Here is a 14,836-nt window from a genome sequence, read left to right as displayed (position 1 = left end):
GCTGCAGGCCCCATGAACTGATATCTGAAGAGCGGTTTTCAGACAAATGGTAATAAACAAACAATAATGTAATTCAAACAAAATGGAGAAACATGGGTAGAGAAACCAAATATTATAGGTGGTGACTTACAATGAATTGGTCTTTTCTGCATGGGCCAAATAAAATGGCCTCCTCCCATGCTCTTGGTGTGGGAGCCGGATAGCACATGGCCCATTTCCTAAATCTGGTGCAAAGAGTCTGGACAACTTCTATCTCGTTCAGCACCAAACTCAAGATTTTTTTTTTAAAAAAACTTACTATTTGCTCTAGATCTTCCCAGAAAATCTTGAGATCTCAATTGTGGCACTGGGTGGTTTAAAACACATCCTACTGTGCCACGTAGCACAGTTCCTACTGCCACACATCACTCGCTCTGAGTCAGAACAAGGCACCCACCCATGTGATCAGAATGAGCAATGCACCATGGCAGTGGTCATGCTGGGTGGCACAGCTGGGAGACACCAGCAAACAGCTGCCTGGCACTGGAAAGGTGATCCTTGTAACAAGAGGATGGCAAGGTAACCCTGGAGCCAGATTACTCCCAGAGTATTCTGGCCAGTGCAGATACCATCAAAGTTGCAGTCCTTCTAAAAAAACAGATACACAATTTGGGAATTCTGTATTTGGCATAAATTGGGGAATCTTAAGAGGCAGTAGTGCCCCCTCTCTTTTATATCAATTTATCTTATATTCCACTGTTCTTCCAATATGGGACCCAAGGTGGATTACCATATAAATTACAAAAATACAGTGGAAACTAGGCATACTACAAAGTTTTTTTAAAAATAAACAGTTACGTTAAAAATATTAATTTACAACAGTTGAATAAATGAATTTAAACATAATTATGATAATAAAGAACATTTCACAGTTACATTTTTTAAAAAAACTTCTGCTCCAGCCAGTTAACAATCAAAGGACTTTGTAAAGAAAAATGGTTTTGCCTATCAGTGGAATGACCGGCCAGCCTGGCCTCACAAATTCCAAAACCTCAGAGCAGCCACGAAATGTGCCTGGGATGCTGTTGCATCCTAGAGAAAGCCTCTCTTCTAAGGATATTAAAATATGGACAGACTCATATTGGGAGAGTCTTTAAGATAGTCTGGATTCAAGCTTTTATAGGTCATAACCAGCATTTTCAATTGTAATTTGTTAATCTGTAATTTAAGCATAGATTGGTGTGTTGACAAGAAGACTATCTTTATTTATTTATTTTATGATATATATATATATATATATATATATAGAGAGAGAGAGAGAGAGAGAGAGAGAGAGAGAGAGAGTGAAATACAGTAACAACAAAACAAAAGTTACATTTACATGTTTTAAAGAGAAGAGCTGTTCTAATTGGGACTACAGAGGTGTTCCCACACAATTCCCATCCATTTATTTAAGCATTTGATTTCAAACCCTTTTCCATTCTGCTTTGGTTAATATTTCTACTACTTCTCTAACTACATTGTGCTTTGTTTAATTTATTGATTTCTTTTTTATATTCTCCTGCTTTTACCCTGTTTTTTTCTGTTCCAGCTTCGATGTGCCTAAACTACATAAACAATGCCATATTTCTCTCTTTCAAGATTTTCTTGTTAGTTTTTAAGGCCTGTTACAGACAGCCAAAATAAAGCTGCTTCGAGTCACAGTGGGTGTTTCAATTATGCATGCGTCCTAAGAGTCCAGAATCGCACCAAAGCCACCGCTCCTGTCCTAGGGCTGGAGCGTGGCTTTGGTGCGACTTCTGGACTCTTAGGACGCATGCATCAATGAAACACCATACCTCCACTGTGACTCGAAGCAGCTTTATTTTGGCTGTCTGTAACAGGCCTAAGATTTGCCCCATCTGTTTCCAGTAGATTTAATTTTGGACATTCTCCTCTGACTTTATTTGAAGATTTGCTTTCCAGCCAGTGTGTTAATTTATCTAGCTCATCATGTCTGCTGACTTTATAAGCCAGTCTTGGTGAGTAAGGTTATTTCTTCTGAGTTAGCCTATATTTTTGAGCAAAATAATTACTCTAGCTGCTATGATCATATTAGAATAATATTCTCCTCCAGCTAGTATCTCTGAATTCTTTAATTTTTGAGTAGTATTTTAATTCCTTCCAATGGATCCTCTAAGAATATCACCAGGTCATCTGCAAAGGCCTGAGGCTTGTAGCTATGATCTTTAATCTTGTTCCCTTTATCTCTTCAGCTTCTCTTATCCTGAATTTAAAATTCAAGGATCATTTATGAAAAGTAGCAGAGAGCAGGGAATCCTTGTTTGTCCCTTCTAATATCAATTGGTTTGTTTTTTCTTCATTAATTATGATCTGAGTCTTCTGATCGTTGAAATTGCCTCTATCTCCGATAAGCGTATCTGATTATGATGGTGGATCTGATTCCTATTATCCAAGCTGCATAGGGTGGGATACATCTAAAGACGATCCAGGATCTTCCTCTCATAATGTTGGAGTAGGCATGTGACCTATATTGAACATTTCCAGCCCCAGTTAAATATCAGCCTTGAAAATTCCAGAGATTTCAAGGGTATGTGTTTTTTGGTGTTGAAGGACACCTTCTCCCATCTCAGTCTGGCACTTGTAGAGCTCTATTACTAAGGTAATCCAGTACATAGGGCTCCACCATTGCAAGGTTTCAAATGGGCCCCAAATACTCTCCAGCTTACCTTGGCTTATTATTTAGTAATTTGGCAACATTTTCATAAACGTTCCAAACTGTTAATTGCTCTTTTATGCCTATCATTTTAGTCAGTGTTCTACTGGATTTTGGCCGTATAAATTTTGTTGTATAGCACCTTTGGGAAAATGTACAGGAGATGCTGATTAAAACCTGGAATGGATATCAGTACTAGGCACAAAATATGTGAAAGAATAAGAAAATAGACTGACAGATATTCCTATACATTTGGGAGGCAGTTTGCCAATGAAAATCAGGTGTCGTTGACTATATTTCAGAGGAAGCAACTACGAAAACCCCGTGAAATTCATGGGGTTGCCATACATCATCAGGCGACTTAATGGCACAGACAGACAGATATACTGAGAGAAAAGGAAGAGGGAGGTAACTGTGTTTACTGACACAATTCTTTGGAGTTAAAACATCAGGGAAACTCCCCAGTTGTAAGAGCATTTTGACAGTGGAATCAGCTGCCTAGGGCAGCATGTTTGTTGAATTGTCTACCTTCAAAATAAGGCTAGACAAACACTTGAAACTGACACTTTTGCTTCCATCAGGCCTCCAGCATTCAGAATTTCTGAAAAAGAATAATATGCATGTGGTTTTTCTTAAATGCTGTCTTTCACAATGTTTAATAAAGCATTATTTTATAATGGTTTGAACACTAGGGATGCAGTCATTTCTCTAGAAGTTATTTGTCTGTCTATTTATTTTTTCAATAATTTATTTTTTGCTTTAAATTGTTATGGCTGAAGGAATACATATTTTTGTTGTCAATGGATAATTCTTTGAATTCTATAGTCCCTTTGCTCTAGGGCTGCACTGCAGGAATAATCTGGGTTGACCCCGCTTTCACAGCTATGGCGCAAGGCTATGGAATTCTTGAAACTATAGATTGCTGTTGTAGCTTTACTCTGGTGCCACAACAAACTACAGTTCCCAGAATTCCATAGCCTTGAGCCATGGCAGTTAAAGTTGTGTCAAATGAGATCATCTCTGCAGTGTAGATGTAGTCTAGGTTAAAAAGCCCACTTTCTGTTTGTATCCTCTTGATGGGTTACATCTCTCCAGAGGATTTTCTAAAACAAATCCATCATTCTGAATCTGGGGCTTGATTATGACTATTTTTTATTAATCTGATATAAAGTAACAGTGTGTCTAGAAAAAAAGTATTATTATTAATAATAATAATTCATAAAGTGCTGAAGGTTTAATCAATACTTCTACCCACCACCTGAAGGGATTAAACCATTTTGCTGCCTGAGGCAAAGAATAAAAATGCACCTCCATTGCACATACAGAAGTGGACTAGAGTATTAACTAAATCTTGTTCCAGTACAAATGATGGGACAACTCTGCCCTCTTGCCCTTCAAAGCTCTCCCAGTAACCCAACTTCTACTATGTCAGAAAGCTGTGCCCCTCTGCCTCATAGCAGATCCACCCTTGACTGGGTCATAACCCAATGTATAGGTCTATCGCATTTCAAGAGAATCTTACAGGCTCATTTCTACATGGGACAGGGTGCATAAGAATAAAATCCAGCAAGCAATTAAGACCCAAGGAACTAAACAGCATTTAATGACATGATGGATTATCCTCAATAAATTTGAAATCCCAACACATCATTTTTCTTTTTTTTTTTACAAGGAGCAGAATGTCCAAGTACAAACGCACTACAGAGTATTAATAGCCACAGTCCTTTCAAACACCAGCCCATAACACTTGGAAATGCTTTGCTTTTATATCTATAAGCTTCCGTTCCAAAACCTACTGCTGTTTTGCTGGGTGTCTGACTCACTATTTTCAAACCACGTAGCAGAGAGGGTTCATTTAGTATGCTGAATTCCTAATATTTAAATTAGGTCAAGGTAAAACTGGCATTAAATCAAGTATTTATAGAAAGAGTTCACTTCATGTATAAGTACTCCTCATTTTTAAAACAGCATATTGAAATTAAAGCCCTTGTTGGATCTTTTCTAGCAAGCTCTGCCTCTGGATTTTATTTTTGTAAGCTGCAGCCTTGTACCTGCTTACTTGGGAATAAATACCACTGAATTCAATGGCACACTTCTGAGTAGATATATATATATATATATATATATATATATATATATACACACACACACACACACACACACACACACACACACACACTCTCTCCCATGGTATATCACAGGACCTTAGGGAAACACACACACAAATTTAATTTTATTTTAAAATCCCAAAATCTAATAAAACTGTGTGAAAGAGAAAAGAAATAAGGTTTTTAGTGGATAAAGGGCAGAGTAGTATGAAATGATGATAAATGGAAGATCAGCTGTATTTGTATGCATTTTGCAAGTAAAAATGGATTAAAGTAGAAGACTGTTTTGAGAAAGTAAAGTTTGTTTTGGCTGGGAGAGTTATCTCATAGAAATCATTCTGAAGAACAAGAGGGCTATGTCATTGCTACACGGTATAGGAGGAGTCACTGTGAAGACAAAAGAGTTAACTCTTTGTATGTCAAGATGTGGTTTAATAGAAAAAATGGCAACTGTCATGGCCAGCCACGACGAGGACCCAGAGGATGGCAAGGAGGACTCGGCTCCTCAGGTGCAGGAGGAACCTGAGGCTGTGCCAGGCTCCAGTTCTGCCCTGCCAGGTCCCAGCTCTGCTCTCCCAGCCCCAGTGGATTTGGCTCAGCCAGACCCTAGCTCTGTGGGATCTCCTCAGTGGAGCTTGGGACTCAGCAGCCCAGCCTTGCCCCAGTAGAAGTGCCAGACTTGGGAGACATAGAGCAACAGAGCATTGAGGTTCTTACCTTTAGCCAGAGGAGATCAGAAAGGCCGTGCCTTTGGCATTCTAAGAGGCTTGCTGAGAAACGTTGATTAGGCAATCAGCAGCTGTGATAAGGAAGCTAGATATAAGACACCTGGCTGACACTGAGCTCTCTTGCCAGAGACAATTTGTTCTCATTAAGCAAACACTGCTGGATATGACTCTTTGCCTCCTAGACGTTTGACTGCATTGGAATCCTTGACCTCGGACCGGACTCACTGACCAACCCTCTGGTATTCTTGACCTCGGACTGGACTGGTAGTCTTGCTCTCTGTAATCCTGAACTTTGGACTGGCTTGTGGTTTACTGTCTTCGGACTTCGTTTGGCAGCTCAGCGTGTTTACCTTTTGCTGAGCAGGCTCTTGTCTGCCATGTGAGTGTGTGTTGGCAGCATTCCCGGGCAGTAACAATGCAACCCCTGGAAGAAGAATGGGACTCAGTGATTTGGCAAGAGATACTGGAGGAAAGTAAATTAGTGAAAAGCTATTTTAATAACTTCTTGGTATTTGCATTGAGTCTGAAGGAGTCATGTTGATGGTAGATGGATAGGGTTCATCTGCTTCAGTTAGGTAGAAGTGGTTTGTTCACATTACAAGAAAAGAGTTTCCAGGTAAATGTAACCCTCTTCTTCATAGACAATGGGATATCCTACATCAGAAGATGGGCAGTTCTTCACTGGAGGCTTATGAAAAAGAGCTTGCATGGCCATCTCTAAGGGGTGCTTTACAGTGGATTGGACCAAAAGGCACTTTCAGCTCTATAATTCTATGACAACTTGTAACATCAGTTTGGCAACTAATGCAAACTATTCTGCTCTCTTTAAAAAAGCTTCTGTGAAATAAATCAACAGACAGCTGTATTTGTTACCACAGTATGGAGAACACCATAATACAATGCTGAGGAGCCTTTACCATCCTATCTAACCTATATTTCATAATAAAAATGATTGCGCATTCTGAATGAATATCAAGGTCTGAAGAGGTTAGCAAACACACATGTGATTCCCTTTTGAGTATTAATGAGTTATTCTGAATAATGCAGGGCACATATGCAGCTGACATTGACATTTAAAATGTGTTCCGAGTATTGTACAAACAGAAGGATTGCCGACTACTTAGCATTACACACTGCACAGCTGTTCTACACAGCGCCAGCTTTCTCTGCCACCATATTTACCCATTAGTAGCAGGGGGATGGAAGGGGAGGTTAAAAGCGATAGTTTTCTCTAAAGCTTTATATGACACATCTGCAGTGATCTCAGCTTACTTGCTTCTGTCAATACGTACTAGTAAAACACCGAGGTAGGATTAAATGCAAAACAGTAAATATGCTTCTTTCTTTTCATTTTTTAAAACTCAGCATGCTATTATGTAGTCTGTGCAGTTAATCAGAGCTTATTCGGTGCAGCAATTCAGGTCAAGCTCTAATAACTAAAATAGCAATTTCTTTTCACTGCTAGGATACCCTGATACATCCAGCAGAATGATCTCTTAACTTTTTGATAACCTTCCTGACAACAGATTAAGGTAGCATCATTTTTATTTCCCCTTCTGCCCCACCCTGACACTGTTCTGATTTGGCATACCAGGAAAGAATAGATGGATGAGGCTAGTCAAGATGTTCTTTAATTCTGTACAAGCCGTTACCAAATTTCAACTTGCAATCTTAGTATCTGCATGTCTAAATTCAAAAACAAAGCTAACTTTGTACATTGCAAGATTAGCTCTGGATAAATACAAGGAAGCTTCAAGGTGATCTGATTGTGACTGGATAAATGTTCAAATAATGGGCCTGTGGGGGCCTATGGTTTCCCCAAAGTGAACCAGATACACCAGTGCTTTTGAAGATTAGCTCCCCAAGTGTTAACCATGGTGTAATCTGGCCCATTTGGGGTCAAAGGTTTGGATGTCATGTCCACCATGCTACCATAAATACACCAAATCTTATCTGATGTTTGAAGCAAATCAGAGTCAGGCCAGAGTCAGTCAAGGAATGTTAGTTAGTATATAGATGGGAGTCCAGGAGGGAATATCAGGGTAGAACTAGGAAAGAGTCCTGGACAGGTACTGTTGGTCAGAGTTGGCAGCACTGTTCTGCATAGACCACAGACTATCTTCTTATCTTCCAATTTTCTTATATTCATGCAGATAGCTCTGTGGCTAACTCTGCCTGGAAACAGGTGTCTGTCCAGGGCTTGGAGTAGCAGTGTCTCCAGACACCAGCCAACTCCCCCACCAGTCTTGACTGCTTCTCCATTTTCCATATCAGGTGATAAATGGCAGGCAAAGTGACTGCTATGGCTCCTGGAGAAGGACTCCCACACACACCAGCTACTGTATATAGCTATGTATAAGTCTAGACAAGTTAGACAAAAAATCAACCCCAAAAACCTGGGTCAATGTAAGCACTTAACTTCTATCAAAAAGGAACCACTCCCTTCTCTGAGTACAGTGGTGAATGGCAAGAGCTTAGTCCATGCCAGGAGAACCTCAGAGGCACCAACCTCCTCTAATCTTTGCATCATGGCACTGCTTCTGGCCTTTTTGAATGACTGGGCAGGAAAATGGTGGTGTTATAGGCAGCTCTTTGGTGCTTGCTGAGAGAGCAGAAGGGGTCGGTGCTTCTTTTACATTCTTCCGGGATGGACTAAGCTTCTGCCTTTCATCACTCTGCTAAGAGAAGGGGATGGTTCTTTTTTTCTGAAAAGAGTTAATACTGTACAGTCAGCTCTTCTTCTACACAGATGTTTTTATACACAGATTCAAGCATCCACGGTTTGAAAATGTTCCCAAAAAGTATAAATTTCAAATATCAAACCTTATTTTCCATTTTTTATAAAGGACACCATGTTGCTCTGCCATTATATTTAATGAGACTTGAGCATCCACGGATTTTGTTATACTCGGGGATCTTGAAACCAAACCCCAGCATATAACAAGGGCCCACTATATCTAAACTCTTTTACCTTTTTGACATATGCACATTTTCTTAGCCCAACCCATGCCTCGTCGTCTCCCCCATACATTGCACATCTACCATTTACTGTAGTTCCCTCCTCATCCATCCAGGCTTTATGGTGAGCACAAACATTAATGCCTGCTAGTTCTTTAGCATTGTTTTCCTTTGCTTCATTATTATTATTATTATTAACCTTTATTTATGAAGCACTGTAAATTTACACAGCGCTGTACATGCAATCTTTTTAGTTAGACGGTTCCCTGCCCTCAGGCTTACAATCTAAAAAGACATGACACAGAAGGAGAAGGGAGTGGTGGTGTGAAAGGGTAAGAGGTCCAGCAGTTCCTCTCTACCTCCGAGGCCTGGACCAAGGCAGATAGACTGGAGGGAGGGCTTGGCTTCAAAATGGAAGGTTAATCTTCATCCAGGGAAAATACATACTCTCAAGTAGGATAATACATATACAATACATAGCAATACAGGAAATGGTTCGATAAACAGGCAACAAAAGAACATCAGATAGTAAGCAACAATTATGCAATGCCTGGGAAGGCTTCTCTGAACAGGATGGTTTTCAACTCCGTTTTGAAGCTGGTTAAAGAAGTGATGGCTCTTGCTTGTGGGGGAAGAAGGTTCCAGGAGTGAGGGGCAGCAAGTGACAAGGGGCGAATCCGGGATGGGGCAGAGGAAATCCTGGGCTGAGACAGGAACCCTTGACTACCAGAACGGAGGGCCCGAGTGGGAAGGTGAGGAGAAAGAAGGTCTGATAAGTAAGGAGGGGGCCAGTCCATGGAGGGCTTTGAATGTCGACAGCAGGAGCTTATACCGAATGCGGAAAGGGAGAGGGAGCCAGTGAAGGGATACCAACACAGGAGAGATGTGGTCAGAGCGGTGGGTGGAAGTGATAATGCGTGCAGCTGAATGCTGGACAGAGATTAAAGGACGGAGGTGAGAAAGTGGAAGCCCAGCCAGGAGGATGTTACAGTAATCCAGTCGTGAGATCACTAGGGCATGGACCAGGATCTTGGCAGTAGAGACAGGAGGAGAGGGAGGTTTAAGCAAAGTGTTGAAGGTGGAGAACAAACGCTGCGGGCGCCTCTCATCCTTTAAAGCCTTTATTGCATGCCCCTAAATTTTACCCTCAACTTATCCATGGGTCATATCAAAATCCATAATGTTACCCCCAAGACCTGTCCTTGAATCATACATGAGGTTGACTTATAATTGAGTATATACAGTAAGAGGCACATCAATTTTGCTTGCCAGTTATCAGCCCAGGGATTATAGCAAGAAGAGGAGAGAAGATTCAGCTAGTTGATGCAGGAGCACCTCCTCCATGTAACAGCGCAGCACAGTCCCTTCTCAGTGCTTCAGATACTGGAGTAGGCAACCTAATATTGCAGTTGATTTCTTCTAAAATGCATTTTTTAATGAGGAAAAGCAAATTGTGTACACATACCCCACTGCACACATTAATATTTTAAAAGCCATCTTTTTTTCTTTTAAATTATTAATATGTGCTGTAAGTGTACACATTTTGCTTTTCCTGCTATGGAAAAAAAAAGCTTTTTAAATTCCCAAATGCATGAAATACTACAAATAATAAGCAATAAAAATATTACTGATATTTCTGTTGTCATCAGTGACTTTTTAGTCGAGATGACAGGAATATTAAAAAAAATTCAAAAAGTGTTGGGAAAACTTGTTTTTCATATGTCGAAAACCTCGTTTAGAAGACTCATAGATCGACTACATATTTTGTCTTTATTCTGCATGAAACAGTTTTTGCAAGGAAACTGCTTTTTATGTATAGAAAATGGTATTTCTGTGTTGAAAGTATTCCCTGGACAAAAAAGGCTGTTTTCTGCACAAAACAACCATGTCTGAATTTTATGCAGACAAAGTCTCTGGTTGCAATTAGTCTTTGAAAACTGCATGGTTTTTGAAGACTTTCTCACAGCAGGAAGGATATTGCTTAAATGTCTCACTGTTTCTTTTCAGAAGAAATTTAGGGCTGGAACAGATGGCCCTTTAAAGCCGTTATCCTGGGGCTTGGGAGCACTGTGTTTATACGCTGCATGCTCCCAAGCTGCCCTGAAGCTGCCCAGAAGCCGGGCAGCCACCCAAACATGGGCGGCTTCAAGACACTCCTGCAGTATGGTGTTTACATGCCACATGCTGCCAGAGCATCTTAAAGCTGGCTTTGGGCTTTGGCGAAGCCACAAAAACCAGCTTTTGTCCAGCCCCAAAAATGAACTGATCTTCAAGGCAGATTGGGTGCAGTGTGTGCACCCCCCCAATAGTACACAGCGATCTTGTGCATCTAATACCTTTTGACAGAAATGTGAATTTTATTCCATTAAAAATGATATAATCCAGCAAACATAGAAACTGGGATGAAAATCTATTCACACAGAGAAGGTTTTGCAAAAGGTTTCAAATATGATATCCATTTATACCAATTACACATGGTGGATAGCAACAAAGTAACACAGAGGATGACTGGTGAGAAATTCAAGATGCTGCAGAGGTGAAAGTAACATTCTGAAAACTAGCAAAGGCTTACCTCCATTGTGATTGTATGATAAATACCAAGCCTTTCTTAATGTGACCCAAATAATATTTCAAATCTCAGAAAAAATAAGTAAAATCTATTCCTCAAATGGAACACTGGCTTAAAGTATCAAGCACAATAAATCTTATTGAGTATATATTTAATTATGATTATCTGGTTAAAAGAAATAACTGTTTAGGTATCACAACTGAAAATATTTTCCTTCTTTGTTTCTTTCCTTTAAAACCACTTTGTTGGGGGCTTCTTTCTAGTGGTAAACAACCTTTGCCCATATACATCCCATATATGGGGAAGTAACTACACAAAAAAGTAGGTGAAAGTAAATTCTGCAAAGAAGAGAGAAATAAATAAAAAGAGAAAGGAAAAAACGATGAAGTTAAAAAGCTTTAGCTCTAGAGTGTAATGAATTAGAGGTCTAGAACAAACTTTAAAATGTGGAGAAAGTGTCAGCTTCAGCACACCTTTCAAACTTCTTTATAAGAAATGATCAGGATCTGCCATTGTTTTTTTGTTATCTAAAAACATTTAAAATGTTTTTCATTCATTATCACCATCACCATCATTATCTATGCCCCACAAAACTGCTTACAGATTAAAATACTTACAATACAGTTAAAAACATAGTGTCAGCATTTTAAAAAGAATTAAACTATTAACAATATTAAAATAGTATCAAACATACACTTTAAAAGGATAGAAAACTGTTAAAACAGTACAATCTAAAACAGTAGAGAACGCTCTTGCAAGCTCTTTCCTTATAAGTTTTAAAAGGCTGTTTGGTGGAAGGACAACAAGGAAGAGGACGTTCTAACCTCCTATGGAAGGAATTCAAAGGTTTAGGTGCAGTCAGCAAGAAGGCCTTGCCTTGTGTTTCCACCAAGCATACCTGTCAAGGTGGTGGGACTGAAAGAGGGGCATTCCCTTCCTTCCTTCGGGGTCTTAAGGTCCTGACAGACTCGTATGGGGAGATAGGGTCTGTTAAAACAGGCTGGCCCTAAGCCATATAGTTCATAACTAGCACTTTGATTTGTGCTCACAAACAAAGCTACAATGATTTCAGAAGGATAAGAGGACTATTATAAATTAGAAAGAATAATTATTGAAGATTTTGATTGTAGAGCCAGTGTTGGACTACAACTCTGGAGACCAAGGTTTAGTTCCTGCTCAGCCATGAAACCCACTGGGCAACCTTGGGCATGTATCAGTCTGTATACATGGTATATGTTATTGATGTAAAAAAAATTGCAATGCTTCATTTATCTAGTATTTGGTTCATTAGGCATACTTAGTGGTTTTTGTCTTTCCACTTTTGGAAACAAACCAACATACAAACATAAAAATATGTATAAAATGGCATTAAACCCTCTAGAATTAAAACCACTTAAAACATCTCCATCAAAAAGCAAATGATAAAAATAGCACCTCATACTAAAGGAAGTCCTTTTCTTATAAAACAATCAAATCCTGAAGGCCTGCTGGAATAAAAAGATATTTTGTTGTTTTTAACTGCATTTGCATCAATCTCGACCCATGGCAATCCTGCTGATGAGGGCCCAGGGACTCAGTTTTTTCCTGTAAAGTTGGTATAATAATAATAATAATAATAATAATAATAATAATAATAAGTAGTAGTTTTATTTATGTTTTCCCACCTCTCCCAATGGATCAAAGCAGGATTACAGTCAGATTATACAATTCGACATTGGTATACCAACTTTCAGCATGCAGTTTTTGAGACCAAAGAAGCAGCAAGGCCTAGGAGGTCTTCAACAGTCTGAACTCCTGAACTTGTTGAGTATATTCATGATCTGATTTTGGCAGATCAGCAAGTCTCAGCTAAAACAATTGCTGAGACACTAGAGATATCCCAGGAATCTAGTGGGTTTATATTTCATGAGTAGTTGGCTATACAGAAGTTCTCAGTCAAGTGGGTGCGAAAATGTTTGAATGCTGATGAGAAACAAAATCAAGTGGCTAACTCCAAATTGATTTTGCAGCATTTGGAATGATATAGTGATAATTTTTTGGAAGAACTTGTCACTGTTGATGAAACATATCAGCTTATTGCACTGCACTTGCAGGAGCGGGAACGGAATAGAATGGAATGGAACAGAACAGGGGGGAATGGGTGTTACCACACGGGAGAACACTGCTGATGCCACCAGGAGTCCCCAAGCTGTTCCCCAGCCATTCTATAGCAGTTGATTTTGAAGAACGGTTCAAAATCATCCTTCAAAATCAACTGTCAGGAACAGCTGGGGAATGGCTTGGGGACTCCCAGAGGCATTGGCAGCATTCTTCTGTGTGTTAACACCCGTTTCCCCCATTCCATTTCTGTTCCTGCAAGTGCCATGTGATAAGCTCTATAGTTACGTCATGATGATTCAAAGACTAAACAACAGTTGCACTGTTGGCACTTGGGTTCTTCATGACTGACAAAATTCAAGATTCAAAGCAGGAAAGGTCATGGCCACAGTTTTTTAGGATAAGAAAGGTATTTTGATGAGTGGATATCTTCTGAAGGGCCAAACATTTAATGCAGTATACTACTCTAACGTGCAGTGCTGATTAAAGGGGGCATTGATGTGAGGGAAAGTGCAGAAAGGTGTTCTCCTTTTTGCGGAACAATGCACCTGCTCACCAGGCTGGCAAGACTATGGACGTTTTGAAGAATTTGGGGTTTGAGTACATACACCATCTACCCTGCTCACCAGATCTTGCTCCATCTGACTATTTCCTGCTTCCAAATCTTAAAAAGAGTTTTAATGGAAGGGAATTTTTGAAGAATTCAGAGCCAATAGCAGCTATAGAGCAATATTTCAGTGACCAGACATTTTAAAAAATGGGAAGGATTAAATAAACATAATAAACCATATGACAAGTGCATTGAACTTCAGGGTGGATATGTGGGATGGCATGTAAGTTGCACAACTCTAGATAGTTTCCTTCTTTGTCAGGCCAAGAACTCTGCCCCCCCCCCCCCCCCCCCGCTGCCACCACCATCATATTATCAGGGCTTCCTGTTCAGAACACAGAATTTCAATACATGTTCTTGTTTCTGAATCTATGACATGATTCCAAAGTTTTACCTCTATTCTAGTTGACTCAGAAGATAAGTGTCCCTTCACAATACATTTGCACTATATATTTGCATATATATGCAACATGTTAGAGATAGAAATGTATCCCTTTCAAGTTTTGTTGTGAAAACTAAATAACTGGGAATTATGTACATAAAAATTTATTGACAAGATAACTTGACCAAAGATTGCATTTACAGAGTGTCAAGCTGTGGATTCAGCTAACACTTCACAACTGTTCAGTTAGTCTTTATATCCAATTTTAAAAAGTCATTAAAATTTTCCTGCATCATGGGAAAATCTGGCACAAACATGCTGCATATTTATAATGAATTTTGTAAACTGTAGGATATTATTGGGAACCATAGATTTGTTCCATGGTGTTCGATAAAACTGCTTTTGAGACAAGGCCTTTAAAACATTACATGTTTGGCTTAAAACCAAGTGGCTTTATTTTTAATAAGAAGAAATTATTGCTTACTATCAAAAGAAAACATGCATGTAATAAATTCACAACTCAGCATCTAATAGACTCATAGTAGAAATGGGCACTGGCCAGAAGTTATGGTTCACATCTTGAACTGGTTGGTTGGAAAATGTCTCACATTTACTTGGACAGGTCAGTCTGCTTTAACTCTGAATGTGACTGCAAGTTGAGATTTGGATTGCCAAAGATGCATGCCTCC

The sequence above is a fragment of the Sceloporus undulatus genome, chromosome 2, assembly GCF_019175285.1.
Source record: "Sceloporus undulatus isolate JIND9_A2432 ecotype Alabama chromosome 2, SceUnd_v1.1, whole genome shotgun sequence".
Classification (NCBI taxonomy): domain Eukaryota; kingdom Metazoa; phylum Chordata; class Lepidosauria; order Squamata; family Phrynosomatidae; genus Sceloporus; species Sceloporus undulatus.
Note: the sequence above shows the minus strand (reverse complement) of the source record.